We start from the raw sequence: 9,105 nt of genomic DNA, 5'->3' as shown, positions 1-9,105 counted from the left end.
GAGATGTCAGACGCGAAATGTTGCATACGTATATTCATGGTCTTGAAAGAATTAATGCACCAGCTCTTAACAAACGACTGCTTTCGCCTTATGTTTTGAGTCAGCTTATTTGAGAACCGTTCTTTATATATATTTTGTATGGGCCGCGCTCCCGCAATGCATTTCTAGCTCAGATTCTTGACAACGAGGGGTTTTAAAAGAAGATTGCTCCCGCAATGAAGCATCATACTTTTAATTGTCACACACTTCTTCAAAGTGCTGGCCCACGTTTAACGACCGGTCACCACTTCTGGTGCTCCGCGAAACGAGAAAAGTTTTGCGGTAAGTTGTGTTTACATGTGCTTCTATAGGTCACCCTCCCATTTCGCACCCCCATATGTTTCGCGGTGATTTAAAAATACGTCGCCTTGGTAATGAGATTTCATACTTTCACGATCCGCTCTAGGATTTTCATGGTTGCTCTGGGCGGAATAACGACATCATAATTGCGCCGTGAAATGAAGAAAACTGCTTTGAAATCTTTCGGTTCCGTGTATTTCTATGGGCGCTAACCTATACTTTTCATCTCCAGAAGCCCAGCCTGGCGACAGAAGCGCCATCGCATCTTGGTTACGTCACAGATCGGTGTTGGTCTATAGGTTCATTTCACATCCCAGACGGCCACTGACGTCCGACGGACAACCGAACTCGGCCGCAACTCGGCGGCCGATTTCGGACGTCCGCCGGAATTCCGGCGTACGTACGAAAGCGGATGGTCGAATCCGTTCGGCTAGCGGACAGCCGCCGTACGTCCGCCACTGGATTTGCTTTTACACAGCTATGATATAGTTTGTAGTCGTCGTGCTCGTCTGAACTGCGTATAAATCAGTAATACCGTCAAGTCTGCATTATATGATGCCAGAGCGAATCGATGCGACAGAAAGCGTTTCCATTAAACAGTTTTTTTTATTTTCCGCGTGTTTCATCGTTGAATTCTTCCATCAAAAATTTTTGATTAAAAGTTAAATGACCATTAAACATTTTTCTATCATGATGCTTCGGTGAAATTTTAATCAGTGGCTGAATAGACGCAGCAAGCAGCAAGCTCAAAGAGAACGAAACCGAACCTATCCTCAAAAAAATCTGAAATGAGCCAATCCAATCCACCTGACAAGTTGTAGTCATGGAACACTAAAGATGGCTTCACGTTTCCGTGTTTTGCATTTTCTGCGCAGTTACAAATACCTACGGCTGTAATGCACTGCTAGCATTGTTTTTGCTGTGGCTTTGTGCGGCTGGCACACTTTGTTCACCCGCCGATTCCAAAGTAAGTATTTCGCCGAACTTTTGTTTCTTTAGTGGAACTTTTCGATGCACCGATAGTGGTGAGCTTTTGGGTAATGAAACAGCTCTGTACAGCAGCCGAACGGTCGAGTGTTTTAGGCGAGACTGACAGGATGGCTCCGCGCCGACTAACTAAAGTGCAGCCTCAAGTCTGAGGGCCATCTTTCTCGGCATTACTGGATGCTGCGCCAGTAAGCCGCGCAACTTCTCTGTCTCTGATAAAGGAGTGCCTGCCCGAGCTTTAAAGGAGTTAATTTGTTAACCATGCGCAACGTGCTGAGTTGTAAAAACTATACGAGAAAACTTTTGCACTCCTCGAGCCTATCGTGCGACATGCCTACACTTGTGAAAACGTCGCGTGTGTTTTTTTTTTTTTTTTGTCTAATGGACAGCCGCTGATCTTTCTCTCTCGAGCTTTACGGCAAGTACAGTTTCTAGAAGGAACGGCTGTAGCTACTAAATAACTAAAGGTTTAGTACTCTCCTTCAGCTTTGACGAACCAGGACAGCATCTTGCGCATGTTGGTTATGCATGTGGGACCGAACCGCGCAGAACAACCGGACAAGGAGATGAGAGAAAAAAAAAAAAAGTCAGCACTTGTCTTTTTCTTGACCCATTGTTCTGCGCTGTTCTGGCACGAATTTGACATACCACCGCCGCGATACAGTTGGGCTGTGAGCTCTGGTACCTGCAACGCCTTCTTTTATGCAAAACAGGCATACTGGGAGGCCATGCAAGCCGCGGGCTCAAAAAAAAAGAAAAAGAGTTGAGCAAAAGTAAGATGAAAACAAAATTGTTGTTGCTTTGTCCTTACAGATATTCAAAGGCTCCTCAGAACTTCACTGCATTATTGACAGCGAGATAATGCCAAAGCTACACTAGAGCCATGCAGCACCTTATAGTGCATGATACTGAGCTTATGTCTCGCACTGAAAGCTCTTACCATGTTCTTAGATTATCATATTAAATTAGCTTTAAACGCATGCTTGTTAATACAGTGATAGCCATAAATTGAATCTAGGGCATCATGCTCACATACAAGGCTTCTGATAACCGCTGGTCACATGATGTGGGCTATAGCAGAAACCTGTACCTGGTCATCTTACAAGCATTTGTGCAATTGATGCTTTTAATGTGTTGTAAAAGTTTTTGTGTTCTGCTTCTGTATGGGAATGCTTTTCTTATTGAAGGCTAACATTTGGCTTGCTACAGCAAAACCTCTACCTAGTCATCCTAAAAACAGCACCGCAGTTGGTGCTTTTAGTGTGTTGTAAAAGTATTTGTGTTCTGCTTCTGTATGGCAATGCTTTTCTCGTTGAAGACTAGCATGAGGCTTCCAAAATTTTTTCAGATGCCATTTGCTGTAGCCGATTTCGTAGGCCAACAGGAAGCAGCATTTTGAACATGGAAAACTGTCATCCACGGGGGAAAAACAGCAACATCCCTTTGCATTCTCATTTCTTTGGTATGGCTAAAAGTGAGTATTGTATCATTATCTATATTATTAATATTGAGTCATGATTGTCAGTGTTGAAGTTGTTTGAGCGTGATGATTTTAAACACACAGGACATCCCTTCGACATTAAGGTTTTAGCTTGTTTACATGTAGGATGTAGAACTGGTTTCAACAAACTTTATGCAGCAAATTCTTTTTACATTGTCCACCATGTTACTTTTTGTCATTGTCCATTAAAGTAAATAACCAGTATTTTACGTTTACACAGTTGTCCACTCTTAGCTTGAATGGGAATGTGTGGCATGCAGTTTGCAAAATAGCAATGCATCCGTCACAGCCATGCATCAAGGCTAAGTGGCTTGTGCGTAGAGGGACCAGCCGCTCCAGCTTCACGTCATCTGCCTCTTTGCTCCGGTGTGCAGACGTGCATTGAGGCAAAGTGGCTTATGTGTAGAGAAACCAGGAGCTTCTTTGTCACATCTGGCTGTTTGTTACGGTGTGCAGATGCGCATCGAGGCAAAATGGCTGATGTGTAGAGGGACCAGGAGCTGCTGCTTAACGTCCTTCGCCTCTTTACTACAGTGCACAGCCGTGCATTGATGCTAAGTGACTTGTGCATGGAGGGCCCAGGAGCTGCAGCTTCACGTCTGCCTCTTCGCTCAGGTACGCAGGTGCGTATTGAGGCAAGATGGCTTATGCATAGAGGGACCAGGAGCTGCTGTGTGGCGTAGTCTGTATATTTGCTATGGTGCGTATCGAAGTACAATGGGGGGGCTCATTTGTAAAGGTACCATGAGCTGCTGCGTCATGTCGTCTGCCTCTTTACTATGGTGCGCAAGCATGCATCAAGGCAAAGTGGCTTATGCATAGAAGGACCAGGAGCTGTTGCTTCACATCTGCTATGATGCGCAGCTGCGTATTGTGGGTGGTGGTGGAAAACATTTCCATCAGATACAAATACAGGAGGTTACTCACTAGCTGACCCTGAGGGGGCCTGTCCTGACAAAAACAAGGGGTCCCTAGTTTTGGACCCCAGTGGTGGTAGAGGGACTAGAACTGGTACTTCACGCTGTCTGCCTCTTCGCTACGGTGTGCAGCTGCGATGGATGCAGTGGCATCTCAAAAAGTGCATGCTACGCACTCCCATGTTCAGCCTGAGTGGACGACTGTGTACCTGCTATAGCTTTGTTATTCATAGAATAAACCTAGGCCAAGTTGGATAAATTATAGCTCACCTCATATGTGGTCAGCAAAGAAAAGCCACTGCAGAAAATCTGATGCATTTACTGTCATAGGATTCTTATTCATATACATGCTACTGACAAGACAGATTCTTCACCCTCAGAAATGCCAGAAAAATAACCAAGGGTGCGTCTGTGATAGTCTAGCTTGCTCTTTCTCTGCAGACTTGAGTCAGATGTGTGTTCCATTGCTGTGGGTGGGACAGGTGTGAATCTTTGATTTTAAGCTTGCAACAAGTATGTTATTGTAGTTTAAAGGCAAAACGGTACTAATAATCGTAGCCCCCCGTGGCCTTTATCCCCTTTTAATAGTGTTGCTAGACACTGAATTATTAGTTTACTCTGCACTGTTTCTGTCTATTTAATGTGCGGAGATGTACAGCCTCGTCCACTTCTAGCTATAACATGCTCACCGCCTTCAAAACGCTGTTGCGTTCGAACCGGCCACACAATAAAGCTAAGTGGCAGGCCATGTGAAGCAGCACATCCGAGTCCCTGTGTGTGTGCACCGAATTGCATCGATATGTGGCTGTTTCGTACGTAATGTTGATTTGAAAGCAGTGTCTGTGTTATAGCTAGAAGTGGACGACCCTGTACATATATTTATATGACTTGGAGTTGTCGACTTTGCACTTAGAAACATTGTAGCGTTATCTGATGTGTTGCTTTCATTTCTTTAATGATTTCTGTAAGGGATCGGTGGGTATGCTAGGCACCATTATTAGTCTGCTCTTTTTGGGTCACCTGTTCAATGCCCAGCTGCGGCCGTCTCCCACTTGCCCTCGGACAGGAGGCAGAGAGACGCGCACAGAGAGGCAGCTACAGCAGCTACAGTGCTTAACGGAAACGTAGGCAGAGAGGGAAAGAAGTCCCCTCTTCCGAGGACTTTGCTGTCGCACTCGAAGACGCGGGGACAGGCAGTTTGTTCTCGTTGCAGTGTCATGTAGGGGGCTCATTTTTATTTAAGGAGCTTTACGAACAGTATACAACTAAGGGGTCCTTAGTACTAAGCGTACTAAGGGGTCCTTAGTACTCTGACTGGACCCATCACCCGGAGGTAGCACAGCTTTGAAACGAGCACCTCTTTTGGAAGAACTGCTTATCGTTCAAAGAAAAAACACTGTCAGGTTAAAGGGTGTAAGGCCCTCTTCCTTGTTGGGGAGACCATAAAAGTGACAATTATTCAGTGCAGGCGCGCTGAGTGGGGTCTCGTTGAGGATTCCAACCCTGGATGTCAACAATGGTGGGAGATGGCGGCGTTGAAAAAGGGCAAGTGTGTAACAGTGACGGTATGATGCGGAGCGGGAGGATGTGGGTTGGCTCTTCTGATGTGGTCCGCAATGGTGCTGACTCGGACGCCAATAATTGCAATAATTGCTCTGTAAAAGGAGCCGCCAAGGATGCAAGCTTTGGGCAGTGGTTGCGCACGTAGGACACCGTTTTGATGGGTTCTATTTATTTTTTCTCTTTTTTTTTCCTAGGGGAGAGAGTTTGGCATGTGACCTAGTGAGCCAGTTATTTCGAGGTCCATTCTCTAAATTCCGTTTGTTGTGAAACGAATTTGTTGTCCCTTTTGCATTGCTTGTATTAGGGAGAGGATGAAGAACTTATGAAAGTGGAAGGACATGCCAAAATGTTTGTTAGCCAGTCATGTGTGAGTTCGTTGTCATTGGGGATGAGAAATGTGGGCGGTGTCCCGAAGTTAATGAAACGGCCCCGTGGCCTGGAGAACTCGTTCTGAGCTAGATTTTGATCTCTTTCCTCTTCGGCATAGATCATGGTCATTGTTTCACCTGTTGTAAATACGTACATTCATGTATAAAATTTTCAGTTCATCTTCCTCTCCGTGTGCAAGTTGTGGCCAGATGCAGTAAATTCACTATTTTCATTTCTATATAATGTGCCTTTCTGAAGATGGTGAGCTCTTTTGTCCAATCCTGTAAGAAAGCAGCAAAGCGCTCCCAAATCTTCCACAAAACTGTGTGATATCTTTAATACTAACTGTGGCTTGGTGTCACTCAAAACATGTAGTTGAGGTAGATTTCTTCCCCCCCCCCCCCTCTTTTTGTTCGTTCAAATGAGGACCAGCGGACACTAACTCTTGCTTTTGTAATGCCCTAGGCCCCGCCTTAAGGCAGTACTCCAATGTCAATACCATTTTTATAGCTATGGCTGTCCAACAGCACTAATGTCTTTTATACACTTCTTTTACTAATCTCTTACCCAAGTGGTGGCTTATACTGCGGGGGCGAAAGTCTCTGGACAGTATGTCTGGAGATTTTGAACTAGAATCGCGATGTAAACGAATTGTGACCTTATTTCTCTTGCACACATGAAAGAACTAACGTTCAACTTTCACATCGACAAGTATGGTCCGAGTTTCCTGGTCGGTGTAAAAGTTATGTGCTTTGATTGCAGTTTGTGTAGTCCACACACTTGTCCCCGATATTACATAGGGGCAAATTAGGTGCCTTTACAGGGGCAGACCTTATTTCTCTTGCACACATGAAAGAACTAACGTTCAACTTTCACATCGACAAGTATGGTCCGAGTTTCCTGGTCGATGTAAAAGTTATGTGCTTTGATTGCAGTTTGTGTAGTCCACACACTTGTCCCCGATATTACATAGGGGCAAATTAGGTGCCTTTACAGGGGCAGTTTCTTTGGCGCCCACTACCTTCCCCGTAAAAAAGCTACAGTGTTGCTTGTGAACAGCTGGCTGCATTTATAAATACTATTATTTTTTTGTAATTTGTTGTGCGTAGTTGATAAATCCATGACATACATGCACAGCTGGTTGCCAGAATTATGCAACCATATTTCAGTAACTAACATCCATGCTGCATGCTGCCGGTAATACATCAGGAGCTTGTGGTTGCCAGTTTTTTGTGTTTTGTGTAACTATAAGCCTTGCTATTGTAATGTCACATATAGCGCTGTGGGTAAACAAATAACTTTACTTTTAACTCTTGTAGAAGCATGAACACTGCGCAATCACTGCGGCGGGCTATGCTTCCACATTGGGCTTTAGCCACATGTCAAATGTCTATCTTTATTCTGCTGCAGCAGCTTGCATGTTATCAGATAAGTTACTTCATCGCAGCTGCTCTAAGGAGACGCTTTCTAGACGCTTGTAGCCTAGATGTTGATGTCGATATACCCCCGACACGCCCAGGGAATGCTTCGGTAGAGGGTACATGGAAACCTGCGAAATGTGCAGTTTACAGAACAAAAAGGTAACAATTTTAGATAATGTTATTATTGATCACTTCTTTTCAGAGCAGGAACAATGACTTTAGAAATCTGCCTGTTAAACTGCTCAAAATGCAGGTTTCTGCCGCCAATGCGTACCTGTGTAATACTGCAATGCTCTGGCTGTGCTTTATGTTCATATACAGCTTTATGCTTAGTTTCTCTGCATGTGCACTCCATGTCTTGGGCATTGCTGAGGGCGCATAGCAGCAAGCATAACATGCCATGTTTGGTCAGAGTGGCATGTTCAAAGAGACGACATAAAAACATTAAAATACTGAATGCCAGGTTCTGGTCAAACTACATTTGTATCTTTTGTTATTCTGCATGGGTTTTGCTGCAGTTATATGACCTTTCTATATAGTATGTGACAGTTCTGAATGGAGATGCATGCGTACAGTGCCATCTGGAAAAAGCAATTGAGAGAAACTGGCAGTTGGCCTTGGAGATGTGTAATCAAAGTTAAGCACAGATAACTTGAATTTCATTTTCCCTTCTATTGCAGGAGGGGCCCAGCCTGCTCTTTCCATCTTAGGCCTGAAAGACCAGCAACAGCTGACCGAGCAAATGCACAGGATAGTAACTGCTCCTGGAATCCCGGCCTGCGGAGGCCGCCCACAGAGAACTTGATCATCTCCTCGTTAATTCCGAAATATTAGGTTTCAATAAATATCTTTTCCTTCACCACCTCCCCAAGGCGAGAGCTGTCACGGCCCAGGATAATTAAAAAAAATTATTCTTAATACTCCAGTTTGCCTGCATTTTACCATGCCATTCCTTAACATCAATATTTTTTTAGTGTAGACTATTTATGCATGCAGTTTTTGCAATAAAGCAAAAAAAAAATGCTTTTTTTACAACCTCGCATGCTGGTATGCCTATGCACTTAGCATGTTTTCAGGAATGGTGCATTTGTGTAAAGCTCAGCTAGCATATGTGCCTCTTTGATGGAAGTTATAATTGCACACTACTGTTCAGTGCTTTGTGCGTGAAAGTAAAGCAGACAACAGGAAACTTGAACCTGTTGCATATTCTGTTGTCTGCTTTACTCTCACGACAAAGGCATTGAGCACTAGTATGTGACTGAAATTTCCATGGCACATGCTTGCTGAGCTTTACACAAATGTTATTGGCAAGTTTTTACACCAATAGCGGGCCCTGCAAGCATGTTCCGGGAAACGTCCGAATGTCCGCCTCCGGCTGCCCGTCGGACGTCCGTGGGACGCGATCCGGATCCACGAACGATAGTCCGACGGACGTCCGCTGTACGTATATCGAACATAACCGGACTTCCGTCGGATGTCCGAAAACGGACGTCCGTCGGTCGACCGTCGGACGTCTATGGCCGTCTGGGATGACGTCATCACGCGAGCGCCGTTCGCCATTTTTTTTTGGTAACGGGCGCGACGCTGCCCGGTCGGGGCATATCAAAGTTGACTTGTGGGGAAGTCACATGACGGACAAAATCGTGAAGAACTATCGCGATCTGGCATTGCGTGACTTTAATGAGCTAGAACATTCTAGCATACTGTCACGGCCGCTCAATGGAGGCGCACTTGGTCCCATTGACCGACCCCGTGATACTGTATAGACCCTACCCTTAAGTCGGCGATTTCCACTGCTTTTGCTTCCGTCCACGAGCATCGTTTTCGCAGTTCGGATTCATGCATGAACGACACTTTCCTTTTGCTTTTATTTTTTTGTAGCGGAAAGCATTCCAGCCACACCCTGGTGCCCAAGCATGTACATCATAACATGTATTCTACTAAGACGCCGGAGGAAAGCGGGCTTTGAGCAACAGACTAGTACAGCCGCAAAGCAGGCGCGAACGGG

General features: G+C 45.0%; 1 long non-coding RNA gene across 3 annotated transcripts; it reads left to right on the top strand.

Annotated features, from left to right (window-relative positions):
• The first annotated feature begins 1,173 nt into the window (after positions 1 to 1,173).
• LOC146188249 (uncharacterized) lies at positions 1,174 to 8,578 on the top strand. Of its 3 annotated transcripts, XR_014707496.1 has the most exons (4): positions 1,174 to 1,306; positions 2,675 to 2,800; positions 3,284 to 3,450; positions 7,778 to 8,578. It is a non-coding gene; the product is annotated as an uncharacterized LOC146188249 (long non-coding RNA). The 3 variants fall into 3 exon arrangements; XR_014707494.1 differs by lacking the exon at positions 3,284 to 3,450; XR_014707495.1 differs by lacking the exon at positions 7,778 to 8,578 and having other exon boundaries at positions 3,284 to 4,071.
• Positions 8,579 to 9,105: the final 527 nt, after the last annotated feature.

The sequence above is a fragment of the Amblyomma maculatum genome, chromosome 5, assembly GCF_055883805.1.
Source record: "Amblyomma maculatum isolate TAMU_Amacu chromosome 5, ASM5588380v1, whole genome shotgun sequence".
Lineage (NCBI taxonomy): Eukaryota > Metazoa > Arthropoda > Arachnida > Ixodida > Ixodidae > Amblyomma > Amblyomma maculatum.
Note: the sequence above shows the minus strand (reverse complement) of the source record. Positions and strands in the feature narration are given on the sequence as shown.